Consider the following 22,177-nt stretch of genomic DNA (forward strand, 5'->3'; position numbering starts at 1 on the left):
AAAAATTTTGTAATAAAGTACTATTTCTGTGGGAAACAAAGCCATATCTAATGGCATGCTTTTAAAAATGGAGAGAAGTTACAGACAGGATATCGATGAGTCTTAGGCTCCTTTAAATCAACCTTGATTCTATTGTGAGGATAACAAACTGCAGCAAAGCTGCGTCTGAGAGTTTTGAGGACAAGCCTTTTGAGTTACCACCATTTCTAAGGCTTTTTATCTTTCCTAGATTCTTGCCTTCCACAGAAATATGTCTTCTTCTATAATCTCCAGATTTAGACTTTTTAAAAAAATCCTCACCCGAGGATATGGTTTTGTTTTGTTTTTTATTTTTAAGGTGAGGGGGGGAGAGGGAGAGAGAGAGAGAGAGAGAGAGAGAGAGAGAGAGAGAGAAATCAATTGGCCGCTTTCCGTAGGTGCCTGGACCTGGGATCGAATCCGAAGCCTAGGTATGTGCCCTGATCAGGAATTGATCCTGATACCTTTTGGTGCACCGGACCACACTCCAACCAACAGAGCCACCCCCCCAGGACTAGATTGTCTTTTCTTTGACCTGTTACTTCCTCTTTGCTCAGTGGTACAATGGAGTCTTCCCGGTGATGATTTTTTTCCACCAAAAAGGTAAGAATTTGAAATTGTGAGCAAGTATTTATAGTGCAACTCTGAATCCTTGTCTTTCACATTTTTTGAATACTTACTGCCACTTTGCTTGAGTACCTTGCAAGGTTGTGTGGCTTTGCTCTTTTGAAGGAAATTTTTTAAAAAGTGAGTGGGAATGGAATGGGGTAGGAGAGGTGACTCATCCATCAAATGAAGATTTATTCAAATACTATTATCTGTGATAAAGGAAGCAGTTAAGAGTCACCTTTTCAGAACAGCAGTCACTGGAAGAATTTAAACAGGCATTTCCGGGTACTGGGGTACTGCTATTGTTTTCTTTGGTATTTCATTAACATTTTGAGTGGGGAGGTACTGGGGGCCTTGGCCCAAAATAAGTGAAAACAACTTTCATTACTGGTGTTACCTAATCAGGGCAGCCACTTACATGTTGCTTCTGTTCAAGTCAATTCAACAAAAAATTTTTGAGCATCTCCTAAGTGCCTGCTGTGTACAGTGAACAAAGAACCCTGCCCTTGGAGAGTTCACCTTTTGGCTGTGTTAATCAACCTTCTGAGAAAAATGTTAAATTATTTGCCTTCCTCAATTTTTTTCATATACATCAAATGTAAACATTGGTACAAACATTCAAACTGATGATGAAGGCCTAAAAGGAAAAGCCCACTTCCTGAATTGCTGGGACAATTTAATCTTTTAAAAAATACATACAAAAAGATAAACCCACCAGGCTTCCATTCCACTGATTTGATATAAGCATGATCTAAACTATTTGACTGTCTTTTATTTAAATTTCTTATTCAGGGGTTGAGGGTCAGATCTTTAGGGAAAAAGGCTTGGGGCTTTTCAACCAAGGGCCCTCTTCCCCTGGAAGCTTACAGTGCCACTGCTGGGCACCTACCCAGCAGGCAGAAAGTCAGTTTCTCCAGACTCTGCTTTCTAAAGAGCATTTCTAGGGGTGGTCATGGTGATGACACCATCTTTTCTCCCAGCAGTGGTGGTTCCATAATTTCTACATAGCTTGGCTGATGGGGTGGACCAGATGGTTGGGAAGGGGCGATGGCGCTTTATGAAAACGCCCGGTGTCATCTCCTGGTACGTGGGTAGGGGGAGAACTCAAGCCCTCAAGCCTCCGGAGCCTCCGCCGCCGCGGGCGCCCCTCCCCAAGTGTGGCTTAGGAAGCGCACCCGCTTCAGGCGCAAGTCAGCGTTTGGGCCAGAGGCAGGGGCTGGAGGAGTCACTCGTAGGATCTGTTCCCAGCTACCCCGAGGGAAAGGGTGGGGGGGAAACACTCACAAAAGAGGGAGATCTTGACTTCACCAAGGAACAACCTTCCCCTCCTCGCCCCCCAAGGTTTCCCACGGAGGGATCACCACGGCTCTTCATCAGGCTGGATGGAACTCACATGGCAGCACCACCACCTCGATCTAAAACCAAATCAACCAAACGACGCTCTAAACCTCCCTCGACACAGACTCTCCATCGCTTTCCAAACGCCAACGTCGCGGGCGAAGAGAGGCTGCACATGTCACGTAGAAAATTAGGCTGCCCCTTCCCGTGGAGGTAATCGAATTAGCCTCAAATTAAACGTGAAATTGGCCCTCGCCGGCAGTGCTGAGGGGACAAAGCCCCCATTGTCCTTTTGCCCAGGTAGCCCAGGCGGCGGTGCCCACCCTGCCCAAGCTGGCCCCGGCCAGTCCCTGCGGCAGCGGCCGAGGTCGGCGCTGGGCCGGGGCAGAGCCTCCGCCGGGCAGAGCGTGGACGCGCCCGAGGTTCCGCTCGCTGGCGGAGCAGGCGCCGGGTGGGCGGCTGCGGGGCTCCGGGCAGGCGCGGAGGGCAGGCGAGAGGGAGGATCCCCGGGAGGGGGAGAGGAGGAGAGCGGAGGAGGGCGGAGGGGGTGCGGGAGAGAGCGAGTGCGCGCGCGCGCGTGTGCGCGCTCCCTGGCCCTCTCCCCGCCCCTCGCCCCCTCCCTCGCTGCTCCCTTCCCTCGTCTCCCCGCCCCGCGCTGCCGCCCAGCCCCCGGAATCAGTGCAGCTGTTGCCGTGCAGGCTGCGGATTCCTCCAGTCCCTCCCTCGGCCGCCACTCCGCTCGGAGCGAGCGCGCAGCCCCACCGGTCCCGTCCTGTGAGCCCCGGCCCGAGCCGCGGACAGCCCCAGCCGCGGCAGCCCCGCGGAGTCGCCTCCCGGCCCACCCGCCCGGCCGCCGAGGAGCGGGAGGAGGACGGGACCCCGGCGCCCCCACCCCCCCATCCGTGGGAGGTAGGTAGGGGGTCTGAGGCAGAAAGATGCCAACTCACTGGGGCTGCCTCCTGGCGGGCTCCGGGGCGGCGGGCGGCCGGGAGGAGGGCCGCGGGCCCTGGCCGGGAGGGCGCCGCTGCCCCGCCGCTGCCCTGCTCCCGGGGAGCGGCGTGGGGGCGGGGAGGCTGCAGAGCCGGGGCGGGGGCGGCGCGGGGAGCCTGGGTTTCCGATGCTTAGACGTACTCGGGTTTTGCGGGGCAGGGACGGCAGGCCCCGCGTGAGGCAGCCGCAGCCCCGCGGTGCGCACCGCGGCCGCGCGGCTCCATCCCTGGCGCAGAGGCGCCAATTCCTTCTCCCTGCCTCGCCGCCTCGTCTCTCCAGCCCCGCGCAGCGGCCCCTGGAGCGGGGGTGGGTGCGGAGTGGGCAGCGGCGAGGGTGTATTTTCGGCCGCCCTCCCCCTAGTCCTGCGGGTGGGAGCGGGGGCGGCGTTGACAGGGCCGGGATCGGAGCCTAACGGTACCGAGGATGCGGCCAGGCGTGGTCCGGGCTGCGCCGCGCTGCAGCTGAGCCCGCGGCGGCGTCCCGGCCCCCCCCGCCGCCCGTCCGCGCCCTCGCCCTCGCCCTCGCCCTCGCCCCCCTCCGCGCCCGCCCCCCGCCTTCCTCAGTCCCTGCTCTCCCAGGGCTGGGCGTGAGCCGCCTGCGGACTCCGGGCCGCCGCGCCCGCCCTTCAGCAACTGCCACCCTCTCTTCAACAGGTTTGTGCCGGCGCGGGGACCCTGCGGGCCTGCCTTTGGGGTGGTGGGCTGGAAGCTCTGCTCGTCGTCACTCCTCACACCCCGCGCGCGACCCTCTTTTGGGGGGTGGGGGGGAGCCTTCCCTTTGTTTTTTTTGTGATAGGAAAGATGCCAAGTGCCTGCCATCCAGATGGAGAGGGGGAGTGTTGTGGGGATCGACACACAGCCTTGTCCATTATTCTTCGTCAAAAGCCAGGCCAGATAGTGAGAGGGCAAGTGTGAGGGTGCTTCGGCCGAGGAGGATGGATCCGGTGGGCTGATTTGGGGTGGGATATGCGTTTTTGGCAAGATGGATGGCTCCCGGTGTCCTCGCCGTGATGCAGCACAATGCAGCAGCATCGCAGCCTCTCGGGGTGCTCGCTGGCGGGGCTTGGCACGGCTGCTCGGCGCCTGCGGCCCCCGTCCGGCCCCACCCAGGCCCGGGGCTGCCCTTGGCCGAGGCTGGAGCTGCTCCTACCTTGTCACGCTGCTTCAGCCGTACGTGGCGTCCCGAGGACCAGGTCCCCCGGCTTTGACCGGAGACTCTTTTCTTTGAAGTGCCCCCTCCCTGCCTGCCCGTTGGGCTGTGCTTGGATGAAGGGGCGCCCTGCCGCGCCAATGCGGGCGGAGGGAGCCTGCCTGCAGCTGCGGACGGCAATCTGATCTCCAACCGGGGGACCTGAGCCGTGGGGAGGGGCTGGAGGGAGGACTCGGACCCGAGCTGTGGGGAGGCCGCGGTGCAGTCAGCATTGGGAGTCGCAGCGAGTTTCTGTGGATCACCCATAATTTGTAACCACAACCGATCGATTTCTTAATGTATGAAAAGTTGATGTTTATTGGAGCTTCATAGCTATGACGTTACAGTACCTCCGTCTTTGGTCAGTACGAAGAAGATGAATTTTTCCTACAGGAAACCATTTTTTGAAATGAAACGACTCATCTATTTTAGTTTTTATGTCCCTGAGACATTTCCAAAAATATTCAGTGGTCGAATAGATTGATTTAAAAAGAACTTGTATTTTTTGATGGGTAGTTAATGATTAACTCGTATTTGCTTTGCTTTCCTCATTTGCTTTTTCTGTAAAACAAGTACAATTACATGTTTGGGTGTTTTATTAGGGATTATTAGGTAAATGAGTGTCATGATTGGTGGTGAATTGGTATTAAGACTTTTATAAATTTAGATAGCCAACTTAGCCATGATTAATGGGATTATGATGGTAACTGACTTCATTTATGTTTGTTTATATGTATTTTTGTATACATATTTTTTGCCGGTGTAGCTGGGGAGGGGGTTGAGAAGGGCAGACCACCAGGGCCTTTGAGGCAGGTATCTGGTCAGAAGGAGATGGTTGCCAGTGTTCTCATTTGTTTAGTCTGGGCTACTACACAGGGAATGTCCCTTCTAAATGTTACCTCTTCAATTCATGTATTCAGTGTGGGATGGCAAATGGGATACATTTCAACTGTCACCCTAGGTTCTTCTAAACTGTATAGGTAAAAAAGGGAATTTCAGTATGCTAACTAGAAGGAAAGGTCAATGTTTCAAAGCAAGGGCCTGCCTACTTTTATTTTTTAAATCTCTAATGAATCCAAGTTGGTGGCATTTGATTTCATGGTAGCTCTGCAAAGTAGAACTGAATGCAGATTGTGTGGTTTAATGTTCATTATTTTGAGTTTCTTCTGAAAGAGAGCCATTAAAATATGGAACTTTTTGGATTTGGGTTTCATCATTTTGCTGGTTGTATAAAATAGTGTATAAAGATGTTTGGGAGTATTGTTCCCATGGATTATCCAGACATTTCGGATTTACTATGTTGTAAGAAAATATCCCGTGTTGATGTCACAGGAGGTTTAGCTGTTCTGACTTAAACACCAGGTGCAGAATTCTGTTAGGTTAAGCTATCTGTAACTTTGTCATCTCTGGACTGTCCAAAACCTTCATCTGAGCAAATGAAAAGTATTGGGGCAGTGAAGAAACTTGGTCATCTCCTGTTGTGCAGGCTGTCTGTGAAGAAAGGATCTCTTGGGTGAGAGTATTAACAACTGTGTGAGATGTTGTAGGAGCCAGTGAGAAGACTTCACTCTCTGCTTGTGGCACATCCTTAGCAGACTTGGCATTGACAGCTTTCTTTGGAAGAGTTTGTTGGAGTGGTTATTTTGTCTTGCTGTATGAAAGTATGACTTTACATGTGGAAGTACTGTTTTGAGATGGAAGGATTTTACTACTACTAAACAAACAGACATGATGAGCGGAAATTATTTGATGTGGTTTTTGTTGAAATAAACTTTTCATTTTAATAGCATATTCTTAGAGAGAATTTTAAAGCCCAACATATATTTTTTTACATGCGGTGATGTGATGCTCCTTTAATTATGTTGGGCACTGACCAACAGCTGCATTATAATTGGGCTTTAATTAATGTTCTGTGGATTTCCTCATGGTAGTCCTGGTTTTTTCCTGCGAGACTATTGTGAATGTAAACCTTTCTTCCATAAGGAAAAGGCCAATACTTCCTCTGAAAAAGTTGTTTCTGTAGGTCTGTGGAGATGAGTAAAAACATCTCATGGAAGTGTCTTATAAATTTTCAGTCTTTGCTGTTTTTCAAAGCATATTTTCTTTGCAAAAAACCTAGTTTAGTACTCTTGATTCTTCTGATAACAATTGTCCTGTATCCAAGTTGATATAGTGTAGGAATAACATCATCAATCTCTTTATTTTGAGTGAAATTAAACTATCCCAGTTAAATCAACCATTACTTTTAAATACCACCGGAGAAGGTGTTTTCCTAATATCCCTTGCTACTCTCACAATGAGGTTCATGGACTGAAAACATTGGGATCTCATGGACGTTTGTTATAAATCAGATTCTGAGACGCCCCAACCCCAGACCAATCATAATTTGCATTTTAGCAATGCCCCTAAGTGATTAGTATGCACATTAAATGGAGAAACTGCTCTACTTCATCTAAGGTACTTCTGTATCAAAAAGTTCCTTCTTATATCTTACTTTTGTCTTTTCTTTTGCTCAAATATCAACACATTTTCTCCCTTGTGTCACTAAGTGGTGTTGAAGAAAGTGATGCATTCACTGTAGATTATTTAATACAGAAAACCATTATAAAGTTCTTTAATATTTCGGTGGAATAGTCCTGTTAATTATAGAGATTAATCAGTTTTTGGGGTTTCTTTCTAAAGTTGGTAAACACCCCCAGCCCCCCAAAAGGCATTGATTTTGAGACAGCAGAGTTGGAATCCAGGAAGCCCAGGGTCCCCTCTGCTCCCTCTGCTCCCCTCTGGCATCTTGTTCTCATTAGCTGTTTCTCCTAGTATATTCAATATCCTGCCTTTCTGGTCCCTTCTTTTCTTAAAGTTGATTTTTATTAAGTAACTGTACATACAAAATAATGCTCATAAAGACCAGTGGACACTCAGGCAGCTACTACCTAGTTCAAGAAGAAGAACCTTATTATATATTCAGAATCCCATAAATATCCCTGTGTCATCCCATCTGAAGCAACCAGTGTCCTGAATTTCATGCTTCTCATTTCCTTGCTCTTCTTTATAGGTTACCCTTTTTAAAATACTTAATTTTGTAAGTTTTTGAACTTTATATAAATGAAATTATGCTTTATTTTTCTGTGACTTACACTTTTAGATTAATATTATATTCCTGAGATTCATTCATTTTGTTGTAGTTCATTCATTTTCACTGCTGTATAGTAATCCACTATGAGTTATTCCTTGTACTGTAGATGGCCATTTGGTTTAATTTCACTTATTTTGCTGTTATAAAAGAGCTGCTATGAATGGCTCTTCTGTATGTCTCTTAGTATATATGCAGAGATAGACACATGCATACACATTGTCTGTTTCTTTCTCTCTTTTTTTTTCTCTTTCTCTCTGGAATGACATTTGCTGGATCATATGTGTATCATCAACCTTACTAGATACTGTCAAAGTTTCCGAAGTGATTATACCAATTATATTCCCACTGGTAGGGTATAGTGTTACTGTTGTTCCATAACCTTGCCAGTACGTCATTTACCAAAGTTGAAAATGCCCATTTGTGAAGTTCTATCACTGTGTTTTTTATTTGCAATTTCTATGATTATTGAGGTTAAGTACCTATTTATATTATTGGCCATTTGGGTTCCTTCTTTTGTGAAGTCCTTGTTTAGTCTTTTGCCTGTTTGTCTTTTAGATTTTTTTCCTTATTGATTTGTAGGAGTTCTTTATGTAGATTGCTTACTAATCCTTTGTGGATTATATGTATTGCAAAATTTACCTCCCAGTTTGTGTGTGGGTTTTTTTTCTTATAAAGGTACTCTGTGGTTTCTTTTGATGAATAGTCATTCATAATTTTGGTAAGTTATAATTGGGTTTTCCTTTAAGGTTTGTGAGGATGATTTTGATGTTACAAAAAATTTTTCCTTCGTTTGGAAAGAGCCTGGATTTTGTAGTCAAATCTGGGCTCAAATCTTTTTTTAATTTTATTTATTTATTTATTTATTTTCGACTCAAATCTTAATGCTATTGTATACTAGTCATGTGGCCATAGCTAGGCTCTAGCCTTGAGCTAGTTTATTACTCTCATAACCACAATTTTCTCATCAGTAAAATTGAAATACTAATACTCATGGTTGTGAGACAGCCTTGTACAGTGCTAGGCATGTAGTAGGTGTTCAACTGATAAAATTTTCGTTACTTGCTCCTCAGATTGCCTAAGCTATATGAGCCACTGACCCCTTTTGAAATGCTTTGCAAAAACTATCTTAACATTTTTGTATCAAAAGAGCTATTAAACAGCTTATTCTTTTATTTTTTTAAAAGGTTGTATTACCATTGGAATATATATTGATCAACAGAGGCTGTATAAGATTATTTATTGGAAACCCTTTGTTAGGTCAGGTTTCAACTCTTGAAAGTAGTATAATTACAGTTCTATTTACCAAGAAGCATTTATCTAATATTCTCCCTTTGCTGCTACTCTAAGATTACTTTGCAATATAAATATATATATATTTAAATTTTTAAAAAATATATATCTTTATTGATTTCAGAGAGAGGAAGGGAGAGGGAGAGAGTTGAAACATCCATGATGAGAGAGTCATCAGTGATCGGGATGGAGCCTGCAACCTGGGCATGTGCCCTGATCGGGAATCGAAACTTGATATCCTGAATCCTAGGTCGATGCTCAACTGCTGAGCCACGCCTGGCCAGGCGCTCGCTCTCTCTCTCTCTCTCTCTCTCTCTCTCTCTATATATATATATATATATATATTTATTTTTTTTATTTTTTTTATTTTTTTTTTTCCAGTAAATAACTGTTGGTTACCTTCTCTGGCTAGGGCTTGAAGTTCGGTTAGGGTGATGATGATGTAGGCTGGCTTAAAGTTGACTAAGAATTAGTTCTTGAATCCAAGGACTTTATAATCTGTATAGATTATACTCTGTATATGTACACAGAAGATAAAACACTTTTACTGACCAGATGTGTGACTTCGGCAAGCCATTAACCCTTCTGGCCTCAGATCTAAATTTATAAAATGAAAATCACAGATGAAATTATAGTAGAGGTTAAAACATGGCAGATGGGAACCGCTCCCACTGTCCCTGGCAAAGTTGGAAAATAATCATGGCATTCTTTTTCTGCAGAGCCGAGATAGAGCCTCGGTAACATTCTTAATACAGTGTTGTAGGCAGTAACCAATTGACCAGATCTGGCACTTAGATTTTAAGATCCTGTAATTTACATAATTCTGTGATGATAAGATATTTGAGTAGCACAGCATTTCAGCCACTTTCAAAATACAGTGGAACAGGAAGAAACTAGAAGCAAGGAGAAATAAAACAGGTTGTTGTGGTGGTCTAGATGTTAAGGGAGCAAGTTATGGTGGTGGCTGCGGGAATGAGGAGAGGAGAGATGGGAGACAGGTTGTGAAGGCCCAATCCGGGGCCTACTGTAGGGTGAATGGATGGGACCTGGTGGATCTAAGTGGGAACGACGAAATAAAATGATAAAAGTTTCAACTTTGGATGATGACAAAGAGCATGGTTAGCGATGGTGAGAGAAATAGACAGTTAAGGGGAATGGCGTATATTTGGTTGGGAAGAGAATCAGTTTGTCTTTAAACATGCTACTTGAGGTTCCAACAGAACCCTTAGTGCAGTTAGAGGAGACAGGTCAGTGCTAGCGTGGCTGATGGGAGGCCACTGGATACGGGCCTACTGAGCTTTAGGCCTGGGAGTTGCACAGTAGTCAATCCAGGCACTGACTGGCTAAGCAACCTTGGGCAAACTGCCTTGACTTCTCTGCATACCTCAGTGTATCTTCATCTGTAAAGTGGCAGTGCCTATCAAAAAGGGTTTTATTAGCCTAAAGGAAGAACTGAAAACAAGGACGAGATTTTTTAAAATTTAATTTTTCATCACCTTTTATCCACTTTATGCCCTCTACCACCTCCACCCATCCCCCTCCACCCTAGCAATCACCACACTGTGGACAGAGGATTTTAGACAAGGATTTTCTTAGCAATAATACTAGTGGGAAAGCGAATGGGGCATAATCAAATAAATTATGGCACAGTCACAGAATGGAATTCAATGTAGTGCTTAAAAGAATGGTTTGGAAGAATAATGCTGAAATGGGAAAATACTATAATAGTCAGTGGAAATAATCTGTATACAAAGCTGTATAATGTACAATCCCGTTTTTTTGTATTAAATAAGACTGGATAGAAATACATTAAAATGTTAATGGTTTGCTTTGGATGGTGAGTTGATGGGTGATTTCCTTTCTTGTGTGAAAGGAAATTCCTATGACTTAATGTTTCACATTTTAAGTGTTGAAATAGTTCACACATAGAGAAGAGTATAGTAGATAATATAGATTTCCATGAGGACTATTTTTTTAATCAAAAGCAGTCACCACTTTAATTTTTAAAAAAGGAAAGAAAAAAGCAAATCTGGCAAATTGTAGGTCATTGTTAAGGAATAGTTTAAAATTCCAAAGGGTTGTCATATCTGCCCTATGTACTTATGTAAAAGCAGTGGCAAAATGAGTAAGTCAGCATCTTAAGGGTGTGGGTCTTAGGGAGAAGGAGAGCATTCAGATGTAGTAGAATGCTAACTTGACTCTCTACACTCCCCTTGCCAGCTTCAAAAGTGGGGAAGACCAGGACTTGAGTGTTTCCAAACCGCATACTTCCGTGGAGGGAGGAATGGAATTCCGTGACATACTTGTTCTCACTTGTGGGAGCCCTGAGTACTGCTGGAGCTAATTTTGTAACCATTTAGACCATCATGTTTCATTAGAATTGGTCGGGAATGTAGATAAAATTCCAACTGAAAATTTTAAAAATGACTCCTGATTTAGATTACTTCCAGTTAATGGTTTTTCAGCCTTTGAGAATATTTTAGGCTAAGAATGGGTGGAACGAATTTTAATGATATCCTTGCTTTTTTATATGAAAGGAAATTCCTATGTGATATTATGTATATTTATATAAACATATGACATATCTATTCTATCTTATCTATATTGCATAGGTGAGGTGTGTGTATGTGTGATTAATTTCCAGTTTGAAGGGAGGCAAAGGGCTATTTTAAGACTTTTCATGTGGGAATATTATAAAGAGAATATTTTGAAGGTGAATCCCAGGAATGAATCATGGCCTTAGCTGGTGGAGGACATGTTTGGGAGAAAATAGTACTTTCTGTTTTTATGGTCCAAGTCCCCAAATGTATTGGCACTTTATAAAAGGTGGCTTATAAAAATGAACTAATTTACTTTCATGAATTTTGTATCTATTCTGCCATGAACTTTACTTGATTGATTGAAGAGGGTTTCAAGATTAAAGTGTCTTTTGAGATATGAAAGTAAAATGTTACAGTTTTAAGATTGCCTTAAAATTGACCCTTGTTTATAGGTGTCATAATTGCATTCTTAGTAAACTCTAAGCTGTGAGAGTGAACACCTGAATGATTCTTTGAACAGTCTGGCATCTCTGCTCTAGAATCTAGAGTTCCCTGCTCATTCTGATCTTTAACGTAAACTTGAAGCCATTGGTTGGACAGTAAAATCTGTATCAGAACATAACTATAGGTTTTTACTCAACAGGTAAACTAGGATGAAGTTTGGAATGATATATAAATATAATAGAAATTATTCTTTTAAATATATATGTTCAGTGTTTAATTTATGCAATTATATATGTCCGTGCTTGGAAAGTTCATTAGCCTAACAGAGATTATCTCTGGGTGATGGGATTGTGGAAAAGTTCCAATTTAATCTCTCCATATTTTCCAAACTTTTGGAAATGCTGAACAGTAAACTCTTGCTTTTTATCAAAAATATCCTAACATGGTAACAAACCTTATTTTAGCTGGCTAAGAATGAAGTAAAATGGTTAATCAGATACATACACCTTCTGTTCAAAGTTTTTCTACCGTAACTTTCTGAAAAGCAGTATTAACACAGAAGGTGTAAAGAACCCTGAAATGTTGAAAAGATTTTTCCATTTCACATTTCAGTGTGCATTTTGTGAGAGCCTTGCCTGAAATGGTACTTCCATGGAGTGTGGGAAAAGATGTAGGAACTGAGCCCCACGGGAGCCTCTCAAAAACATCCTCCCAGAGATCAGCCCTATGGCTACTGCCTTTGGCTCTGGATGGAGTTCTTGTTGTTCCCTACCGTCTTGGGTGGCTGTTTCAGGGGTAATTTTTGTCCTAGTGTGTTTGCCTCAAGGCCAAACCTAACCGGTCAAGGGCTGCATATTTTTCTGGAATGTTCACCAGCTGTACAGCGTCTTTGGGGTAGGAAAATTCATGTTCCTATCACAGTTTAGGGCCTTTGAGGAGGTGGGGTTATCTTACTTATTTAAAGGGGAAGGAAAAGCTAGATTCTTCTCTAAAGCAGTACTTATTTATTTTGTTCTGTGGTGGTTAAACATTTTCCATTGTATTTTTTAACCTGTAGCATAGGAGTGCTATTTTTAGTGAGAACAATAGCCTTAAAAGTTAAAATATCTTCTTTACCTTTTTAGAGTCCCTAAATTTTTGATAGTCTGCTAATATATAGAGTGTATAGTTTTACCCTGAAAGGTTTCTGAAGAATATATACTTTTACAAAGGTGTAAATTAGCATAAGTCATAAGAAAACTTTTAACTTTTTAAAATAATATTTTCTTTTTTATTACCAAAATAGTAAATATGTATTGTAGATCATATGGAAAATAAAAATGAACACAAAGAAGAAAATTAAAATCACTAAGTGAATTCAGTGACCCTATAAACTTGCAGTTAACATTTTGATAATTATCCTTGAAAACTTTTTCCCTCTGCACATATTTGTTCACCTCACAAATAAGGGTCAGTTCTCAAATCTTAGGCTGAAGATGGGATGTTTTGACAGTCTGAAGAATCACTTGATGTTTATCACTTCCAGTTCGTACATGTAACATGGAAAATCATACAGTCTCATTACTGGTCATATTTAAAGCTATGGAATAAATACTGTGTGTTGCCCTAACTGTTTTTAGTGGTGGAGGTGTTAAAGAAAAATGGTGAAGAATAAAAAATTTGCTTATTATAGATGCTTTTCTCCTTTTGGAAAAAAACAAACAAACACAACAAAAAACCACAAAAAAACCTTTTACAGTGGAAAAATACCAAAATTAAGTTCTCATTAGATAATGTGTGCTTTCTGTTTTATTTTGAAAGGAATTCCCATTAGAGTTGCCTTAATTCCCTTGAGAGACATCTCTGTATGCTCTGGACAACATCTGATTTTACTTTTGTCTTCAGATTTCAGTCTTTGAAAGAGCTACCCCATAACATGTCGCAAGTGGAATGGATGTGGTTATTATAACCTTGGTTTTAAATGTAATAAATTTTACTGGACTGGATTTGGTTAAAACTGTTGAAAGCGTACACTAGAGCTCAACTTTGTATTAACTGAAGTCTTTAAAGTTCTACCTTTGGAGCAAGGGTCTGTTTCAAGGAGAAAAGGCAGTGTACATATTTGATTATATTAAAACCCATTCTTAATTTTTTAAAATTTTATTTATTTATTTTTAAATATATCTTTATTGATTTCAGAGAGAGGAAAGGAGAGGGAGAGAGAAAGAGAGAAACATCAATGATGAGAGAGTCATTGATCGGCTGCCTCCCGCGACCTGGGCATGTGCCCTGACCAGGAATCGAACCCCAATCGCCTGGATCCTAGGTCAACGCTCAGCCGCTGAGCCACACCCAACCAGGCTAAAGCCCATTCTTTAATCCCTGGGACATCAGATGAACGGAGGTGACTCACTGGCATTTCTTTGTTGACTTGTTTCTAGCATTTGGTCTCTCCCTGAGGAATGTGCAAAAGTGGTTTCTTCATTGTGCTGAGGGAAAGAGGGAGTGGGAAGAGGGGAGAAATACCCTTTCGTTGGAAGAGAAAGAAAGCCTTTTCAGCAGTTTTTATGAGGTACTTTGTGGTTGGTTATAAGTCTTATTTGGGGTGCTGGGCCCTGAACAAAAGTGGCAAATGACCTTCTTCTCAGGCTTAAACAATGAAGACCAGTGGTATCTCCTTTCACAGTTTAGAGGGAAAATCTGAGCTGGGCTGGGTGATGGATAGAGCAGGGTTGGGTGATGGAACTCAGCTACACTAGTAGACTTCTTTTCTCTAAATAAGGGGTTCTTCAGAAACTCCCAACCTGATGGGAATCATTCCCTTTGAGGGTGGCTAAAATCCATCAAGGGAAATACCTGATGGTTAATGTGCCTGGGCTGTCTGAAGCCTGGAGTAGGGATCTCAACTTGACTTCCAGGCAGCTGCAGATGTTGGGGTCCAGCACTTGGGGAGACATCCAACTGAGACTGCCCAGTCTGATCCCTGTGCCCCAGGTTAGGGGAGAGCAGGAAGCTGGAATGTGGCCTTATCCGGACCTCTGGCTGGATGAGCACACCTGTCACTATTTTAGGAGGTGAGTAGTGGTTAGAGGTATCTATCGGGTGACTTCTTTGAGAGGGGCCCTGGTCCTTCTCACAGCAAGGTTGACAACTCTGTGCTGCCAGCTGTCCCTAAATACCCAACTTATCTTCTGGGGCGGAGTCTAGGGCTCCACAGTCCTGGAGCAAAGACATTTGTGAGCCATTTGAGCAGGAAAGAAACCAGTGCATACCTTGTGTTTTATTCTTTGTTTTAAAGGTAGGTGGTTTTTTTTGTTTGTCTACTTGTTTTTAAATCAACACCCACTGCTAAAGGAATTCCTGAGTTTTCCTGATAATAAGGACGATTTGTCATTTTGAAAGGCTTGTTTTGCTTTTGAAGTATGTGTTCCTGACATTAGCACCAGCTTTCATCCTAGTTCTGAAAAATCTCCTTTGATTCATAAAGGGTGGAAATTTAATTAGAGAGCAGGCTAATTTATTGTCTTGTTCCTGAGGAAGACTATTGTTTGTCAGTTGAATTTTGTACAATATACATTTCCAGCTCTGCAGAATTACTTTGTTAGTGTATGTTTGCATGAATATTTTATTTTTAATTATAGTATATATCTCCGTTGGGTTACACCCTGGTTACAGAAAGCCTATTCACAGGAACTAAGTTATGTCTTCAGTAGGTCATACTTGAGAACTGCTTCTCAGTCTTCTCAACTTTTAAAGTAGATATTTAATGTAAAGAGTATATGGATAGCTCGCCTATCACTGGAATTCACTGGAATGTTGTGCAGCTGTGCAGAGCATGAGGATCAAATGTGCTAATTAAATATTTTTTTAGCAAGAATGGAATGTAGCAGCATGTGGCTAACCATTCCAGTTTGTTTTTAAAGAGGATTTTTTTTTTTTTTTTTTTGCCAAATATTAACAATTGGAGAGAATGTTAGTTTAGAGGAGGATGCATTGCTATGTTAAATTGTTCTTTTCACAGAGGTAATGAGATTCATTAAATACTAAGATTATCTTGTAAAATGTACCCTGATTAATCATCTGCCTCAGAGTATAGTCAGTGGGGGCATGGCTAGGGTTTGGCATCTACAGTCAAGGTGTCCCTTTTTAAAGATTTGATCTCGCTCTTCCTCTCCGTATCAGTTATCCCTCCCTAGCTGGCGAGTCCTCAGCTTTCTTCAGGCAGTGAGGCACAGTGCTTCCCTCCCAGTTTAAGCAGTATTCTGATGCTTGTTTGGGGGACTAATATGGATCATTTGGACTAAGCTGCATCCACAGCTTAGTGTTGATTTGATTTTTTTTTTTTTTAAGCCAGGCATTGTGCGAAGTGACCTGGTAGGAATAAATGGCAGGTTGGTTGTGTAATGTGGCAACATCTTACTTAGTGTGTTTTTAGAGGTAAGTGGGATGTGATTCCAGCAAGGCTGTGCATAAGAAGTTGGAATGTGTTGGAGAACGGCCAAGAGATTGGGAGCAAGCTGTGTGACAAGCACTGATGCAGCCTTGGCCTGCCTTAAAATAGCTATAGTTTAACAGAATATCTGGAAACTTGTCATTTCACCTAAGCAAAATCACTCCTCTAAATGTATCACCAAGAACTAGAGATAGTTGCTTTCCTCCTCAGTTTAGCAAGGTTTATTTTAATTTGTTTATCTTTTAGTTCCAGGAGTCTTAAAAAAAACCTCGTGAGTATATGTAGGAAAATACTTCTGTGCAACTTCTGATCTTGCATGGTTTTACCTGGGCTCATTAGTAATGCATTATTTCAAACTTAACGTTGAGGTTCCCCTGCCCCACCTACTACTCCCACAAAATATGCAGTTTTAATGAAATTGGGGCCCCAAAGGTTTAAAAAGTCCTATTTTTTAGTATGTGTGGTAGTCTTTTGGTTATGAATTATGGATGCTTGAACACTAAAACATTGTAGAAGCAGAGAAAAGGGCACTTTTTGACTTTGTATTAAGTTCATTGGCAGTTTGTCTGCAGTACTTGATTCTTGCTTGTATTTATTTTCTAACTGTGGTCTCTCAATTTTTTTAAAAACTAGATAGGCTTGGTTTCTGTTTTTTTTAAGTCAGAGTGCTAAAACCAAAGTGGGAGGGGGTGCAGTCTTCAGGAGGGTTTGAGCCTGCTAGTGACATATGAGGGTGGGTGGTGAGAGGTGGATAGAGGTGGGGACTGCCAGCGGGGATAATCCAAGCAACTTACTAGTTTTGGATACTGTGAAGATGAGATTTTTAAAAATACAGTATTTGGGCGAGTGAGTGGAAATAAGAACAGAGAGGGTTTGGATGTTAAATATAATATGAAAACAGTGAGTGAACTTTATCTTGAGGGGCTTAAATACAAACCAAGTTCCTATTAAGAATTTCTTTAAAAATGATATTAACAGATATCTTAATTATCCTATAATAAAGTCCATTAGAAACTTGGACTTAGACATTGTACTAATTTTATAGCTTTTTAGAGTAGCCGCCAAATAGCTTTGTTTCTCTTATATTGCAGTCTTCAGATTTATAATTCTAAATTTTGCTTTACTTTTGGTATCTTACATATATTTCAGAGGGTGTCCTCTTGAATAGAAACATTATTTCTGGCTCTATGTAATTATTCAGAGGTTTATAGTTTATAATTATTAGGCCTTTGGTCAGTAGAGTTGAGGTTATATTTTTTAGGCCTGTTTTGTAATATATAAAAAACATTGTGTGTTTTTAAAATACGAAAATTATTTTGTGGAAAACTTGGAGACACTTAGCTTCTTTAGATATACTGATCTTTTTATGACTGGATGGCAAATGAACTCTATGGTATTGTTGACATGTTGGAAAATACCTTTATTGAGCCTATGATTTCTAAATTGTTAAAATTATGTTTTTGCCTCTCCTTATAGACATTCCCTGTTTTGTTTTAAAATGTTTTTATTGATTTCAGAGAGAGAAAGGGAGACGGAGAGAGAGAGAAACGTCAGTGATGAGAGAGAATCATTGATAGGCGGCCTTCTGCACACCCCCTACTGGGGATCAAGCCCGCACCCGGGCCTGTGCCCTGACAAGGATTCGGACCGTGATCTCCTGGTTCACGGGTTGATGCTCAGCCACTGAGCCACACTGGCCGGGTGACATTCCCTGTTTTTTAAACACAGTCTTGGATAGCCAGAATGGTAAATTGAGTTCAGGAGATGTGAACTATGGGCTAGAACCATTGGTTACCTTTTTACTTGAGCATACTGTTACCTGATATGCTTGTATGATCTTGCTTTTGGATAGTTTGCACCTCAGACTGTTCATTAATTTAGACTCTGCATTCCTTTAATCTTGCAAGAGCATTCACTCACTCACTATAAGATAAGCAGGCAAACAGTAAAATATTTGAATATCCCTTTTCTGGATTATCATCTGAATTAGGAAAATCATTCATTTTACTATTACACATGCACATTGGATGTTATTTTCTCTCTGTGTGTGTCTTTTATTGGCACAAGCTCATGAGACCAGGAACATACAAGCTTATCATTTGAAATACTCCAGACATAAAAACTGACAGAATTTGCTTATGTGTTGGGAGATGTGCAGAAGAGATCTGGAGTTTTAATTGGCTCTTTGTGTAGTGAGAAGGCAGATGGAAACATGACAGAAATCTGCTGCAGATGGCAACGGACTGGACAGGTGAGGACTACATGAAAGTTCATACCAGGGGTAGGTGGAGTAACGGGTTGGTTTATGAAATGCTAGCCATTTTAGATGTTTCTACAGCTGTTGTCAGCTAGCCAAAAATACATTGAACTTCTTGGGATGGTAAGAGCTTTGCTGTCAGAATAGGCTTACATAAAATAATATTTCAGATGCCTATGAAGATGTCTAGTGCAACATTATTGTAACAGAAAAAAATTGGTAATAACCCAAATGTCCATTGTTGGTAAATTAGAGAAAGGAATATTATAGAGGCAGTGCAATGTAGTGGTTAAGAGTGCTGACCCAGGGGCTGCCTGTGTCTGAATCCCAACTCCACCATGGACTCACTTTGTGACCTTGACTAAGTCATTAACCCTTCACTGTCTCACTTTCCTCATCTGTAAGATGGGGGCAATCATAATACAGACCTTAGAGGGTTATTGTGAGGATTAAATAAATTAATATAAGTAAAGTGATTAATGCCTGGCAAGACTACTAGTTATTATTGTATTGATAAAATATTATTATTATTGAAAACCTTCTAATAACATAATATCATAGGAAGGGGTGAAAAGGGAGAGCACAAGATTATATAAATGGTATGATCTCAACTATGTAGAAAAGCATACAAAGAAAAAGAGATAAAGAAATTTTCCAAATGTTAATTTTTGGAGGAAGGAGAGTGGTGAGATTGTGATTTTTGTCTCAATGCTTTTCTTTCTCTTTAGTGAAGGGCTTCTCAGAACCTTTATAAGCTTAATAGGCATTCTAGGAGAGAGAGTAATATGTGGTATTTTCCAAACTTAGCTGATCTTGGAATTCTTTTTTCCCCACAGCCTTTCTTAGGCTTTGGGATACACTAGTTTAATCTGTTCTTATACACAGCAAAAATATTAGACTTGCATTTTAATTATTACATACTTTGGGAAGAAACTTTGTTTTCATTGTTTGTTAGAAGAGTTGATTATTTGAAGAGTTTGGTTTCTACTATTATGAACCAAATTGCAGACAGTACTTTTTTTTTTTTAAATGTAGTCATTATTGGTTACAAGTGCCTGTGTTGAGTCCATAGGGTTTTTCTTCATTTAGTTGCTTTTGTGTCCTAAATTTACCATTGAAAAGAGTAAGGTAAACAAACCATGACTATACATCTTAATGGTTGTAAAGGATTAAATTGGTTTGAACAGGTGGCCCAAACACACATAACTTTTTACTGGCTTCAACATTTTTTCTTGGTTCTCTCTGACTTTCCATAACAAATTTTCTGGAAGTTTTGACACTACAGAAATGAGGGCTCTGATAAGAATCAGGGAGACAACTTTCGTCAAGAGGTATTAATTTATTTCTCTACCAGGTGGTTTCAGATTTAAACACGGCATTTGTTGCTAGGGATTGGATACCTGCATATGTATCAAATCTCAGTATGGAAGTTTTCACTTAAATGTGACTTTAAACTTGATGTAATAAAGCTTTAGGTAAGAAGGATCTCCTCCTGTTTCATAACTATGCATGAGTAAAACTTTATAATGACTAACTCCCCAGACCTGAGTTTATGGCTGTTTTTTGTTTTTGTTTTTTTCTCATGATGAATTCAGTTTCTATTAGAAATCACGTGAAATCCCAGCTGAGAATTTATTTTCATTTTCTTTTCTTTCTTTTTTTCCCCTCCTTTGTGAGAGAAAAAAGTTGTGAAGAGCAATTGCTGTTTCGGGACAGGAAACACACTGTTAAATGTATCTGTTAACTCAGCAGCCCCCCATTCCCCCTTTCCCAGTGTCATTGTAATGAGGACTGAGCAGTAATAAACTTCAGGAAGGTTTGGGTAGAGCACTATTTTCACATTGTAGGCTGCAGCTTATGGTCAGAAAGACTGTAGAGGATACATAGAATTAGAAATTTCAGAGATGGGTGGGACCCTGTAGATCTTAGCACATCCCACACCATTGTGTAGAGAGGAGACGAGCTCAGAGAGGCCAGGTGAAGTCACACAGCCTCATGCAGTGTTAAGGACTGAAATCACCGTGTTAAGTCAGTAAGCATTATTCTGAGCCATTTGCAGATATATAGGAACAGTCAGCCTCCTTGTGACCATTTTCAAAGTGCTGAAGTTTCAAAGTCATCTTACCTCTGCTTATTTGGACCACTTGTGATGCATTTAAACATTATATAAGAGGTGAGCTTACAAATTAATGCTCTTGTTTGCTGTTTTCATGCTGTCAAACTAGTATTAATGTTTACTGGGAAAAAATAGATCATGTTTTACCAAAGATTTTTTAAAAAGAAATTTTTTTTTTTTTTTTAATCAGGGAAAGAAGTATGGAACTAAAAATCAGCACATACTGCATGTCCACCTTTGTCTTAATAAAAATAGCAAACAACTGTGTCCTGGCTGCCTGAGCCAGACTGAAAGAAGGTGAAGGTCATTCCAAAATAGAAAAAGATCTGGTTAAATATTACTTTGATAAGTTGAATACGTTTAAAAATTTTCAGACCCAGGGATGTGGACATAGGCTGACTGAGGAATTCTCTCTGCTCACAGATGATTTGTGCTGTTTATTATCAATGATTTAAAATGGAATAAAGGACAGTTCTGAATAACATGACCCTCATCTGTCCCCATACCCCCACCCCACATGGATTTGTAACCACGTAGGAAAATCTATGATATGATTGAGTAAGAAAGTAAGAAAGAAAGTAAAGTAAGAAAGTTAATCCCATCTTCCCTTGAAGGTAAGCTTTAAGAGGGGGTATCTTTCAGTGGTTGGGTCCTGTTTCTGGAGCTACAGTACCTGGATGGAACCCTACCTCTGCTAGTTACATGGTCTTTGGTATTTACTATGTAAAATTTATATAATTTATCATCCAAACTGGGTAATTTATGGGAATGAAAGGGGACACTAAATAATTGTACTAGGACAGCAGGCATAAACTTGGATGTCTGAGGCAAACCAGGCACTATGATCACCCTAGTCTTATCAAATTACCCAATCTCTGTGTCTCAGTTTCTTCTTTTTATAAAATGGGTCTAATGATAGTACTCACTTCTTAGGGTACTAGGGTTAAGTGCAGTAAGATATATAAAGTGTTTGAATGTTGTTTGGCATATAACTGTTCAATAGAGTTAGCTATTTAAAAAAACCACGCTACTATTTAGGATACTTAACTCACAGAGTAATCACTTACATATTTTGTTTACTTAATGTTGTCTTCATATGGTTTCTTCATAGCAAATTTTGCTTTTCATTTTATTGAATGAGTAAGTAACATTTTTACTAATGACTTCTTCCTTTCCTATTCAGACTTAATTACTTGCTCCATCTGAGCCCTTCACTCAGATAAAGGCCCTGAAAATAAAATTTACTTTTACTTTGTCAGCTACCCATGTATCTGGCACGTAGTTATATAATTAGTGTCTGTGGTCCAGGAAAGGATGGACATTGGGGCACTTGATTATCAGGTGGTGGCTAAGTAGTATCCACACTGGAGACCACAGTTTTTACAGTTAACCTTCAGCTACAGGAATGGGTAAATAGTTGAATGGGTGGGGAGTGCCAAAACTAGATCTCCTCCTTGCCTCTTTCCAGTTTGGTTTTCCCAGCATAGTGATAGGTAGGGTTGCCAGATTTAGGAAAAACAAACAAACCAGAATGCCCAGTTAAATTCAAATTTCAGATAAACAGCACATCTTCTTTAATAAAAGTATATCTCATGCAATATTTGAAGCACATGTATACTAAAAATTCATTGTTTATATGAAATTCAGCTTTAACTTAGCATTCTGTATTTATCTGGTCATCCATTATATAGTCTAAGGAGACTTTTTACTCTATTCAACATAACCCACATTCAAATGTGTATACAAAAGTATAGTCCAGTTCCTATTATTAAGTACTGTGTTAACTTTTAAAAAGCCCATGTTTTTCACCCTTAATTGGGAT

General features: G+C 41.1%; 1 protein-coding gene across 4 annotated transcripts in view; it reads left to right on the forward strand.

Moving 5' to 3' along the window:
* The first annotated feature begins 2,820 nt into the window (after positions 1-2,820).
* Positions 2,821-22,177, forward strand: part of SPTBN1 (spectrin beta, non-erythrocytic 1) — a 176,979-nt gene continuing 157,622 nt past the window's right edge. For 3 of the 4 annotated variants that reach the window (XM_087823562.1, XM_087823563.1, XM_087823564.1), the window contains exon 1: positions 2,821-2,874. The gene's annotated coding sequence lies outside the window, so the exon portion shown is untranslated. Of the gene's footprint in view, positions 2,875-3,500; positions 3,609-22,177 lie in introns of those variants that run through there. The other variant, XM_016222124.2, reaches the window with a different exon arrangement.

This window comes from Miniopterus natalensis, chromosome 13 (assembly GCF_054644295.1).
Source record: "Miniopterus natalensis isolate mMinNat1 chromosome 13, mMinNat1.hap1, whole genome shotgun sequence".
Taxonomy (NCBI): Eukaryota; Metazoa; Chordata; class Mammalia; order Chiroptera; family Miniopteridae; genus Miniopterus; species Miniopterus natalensis.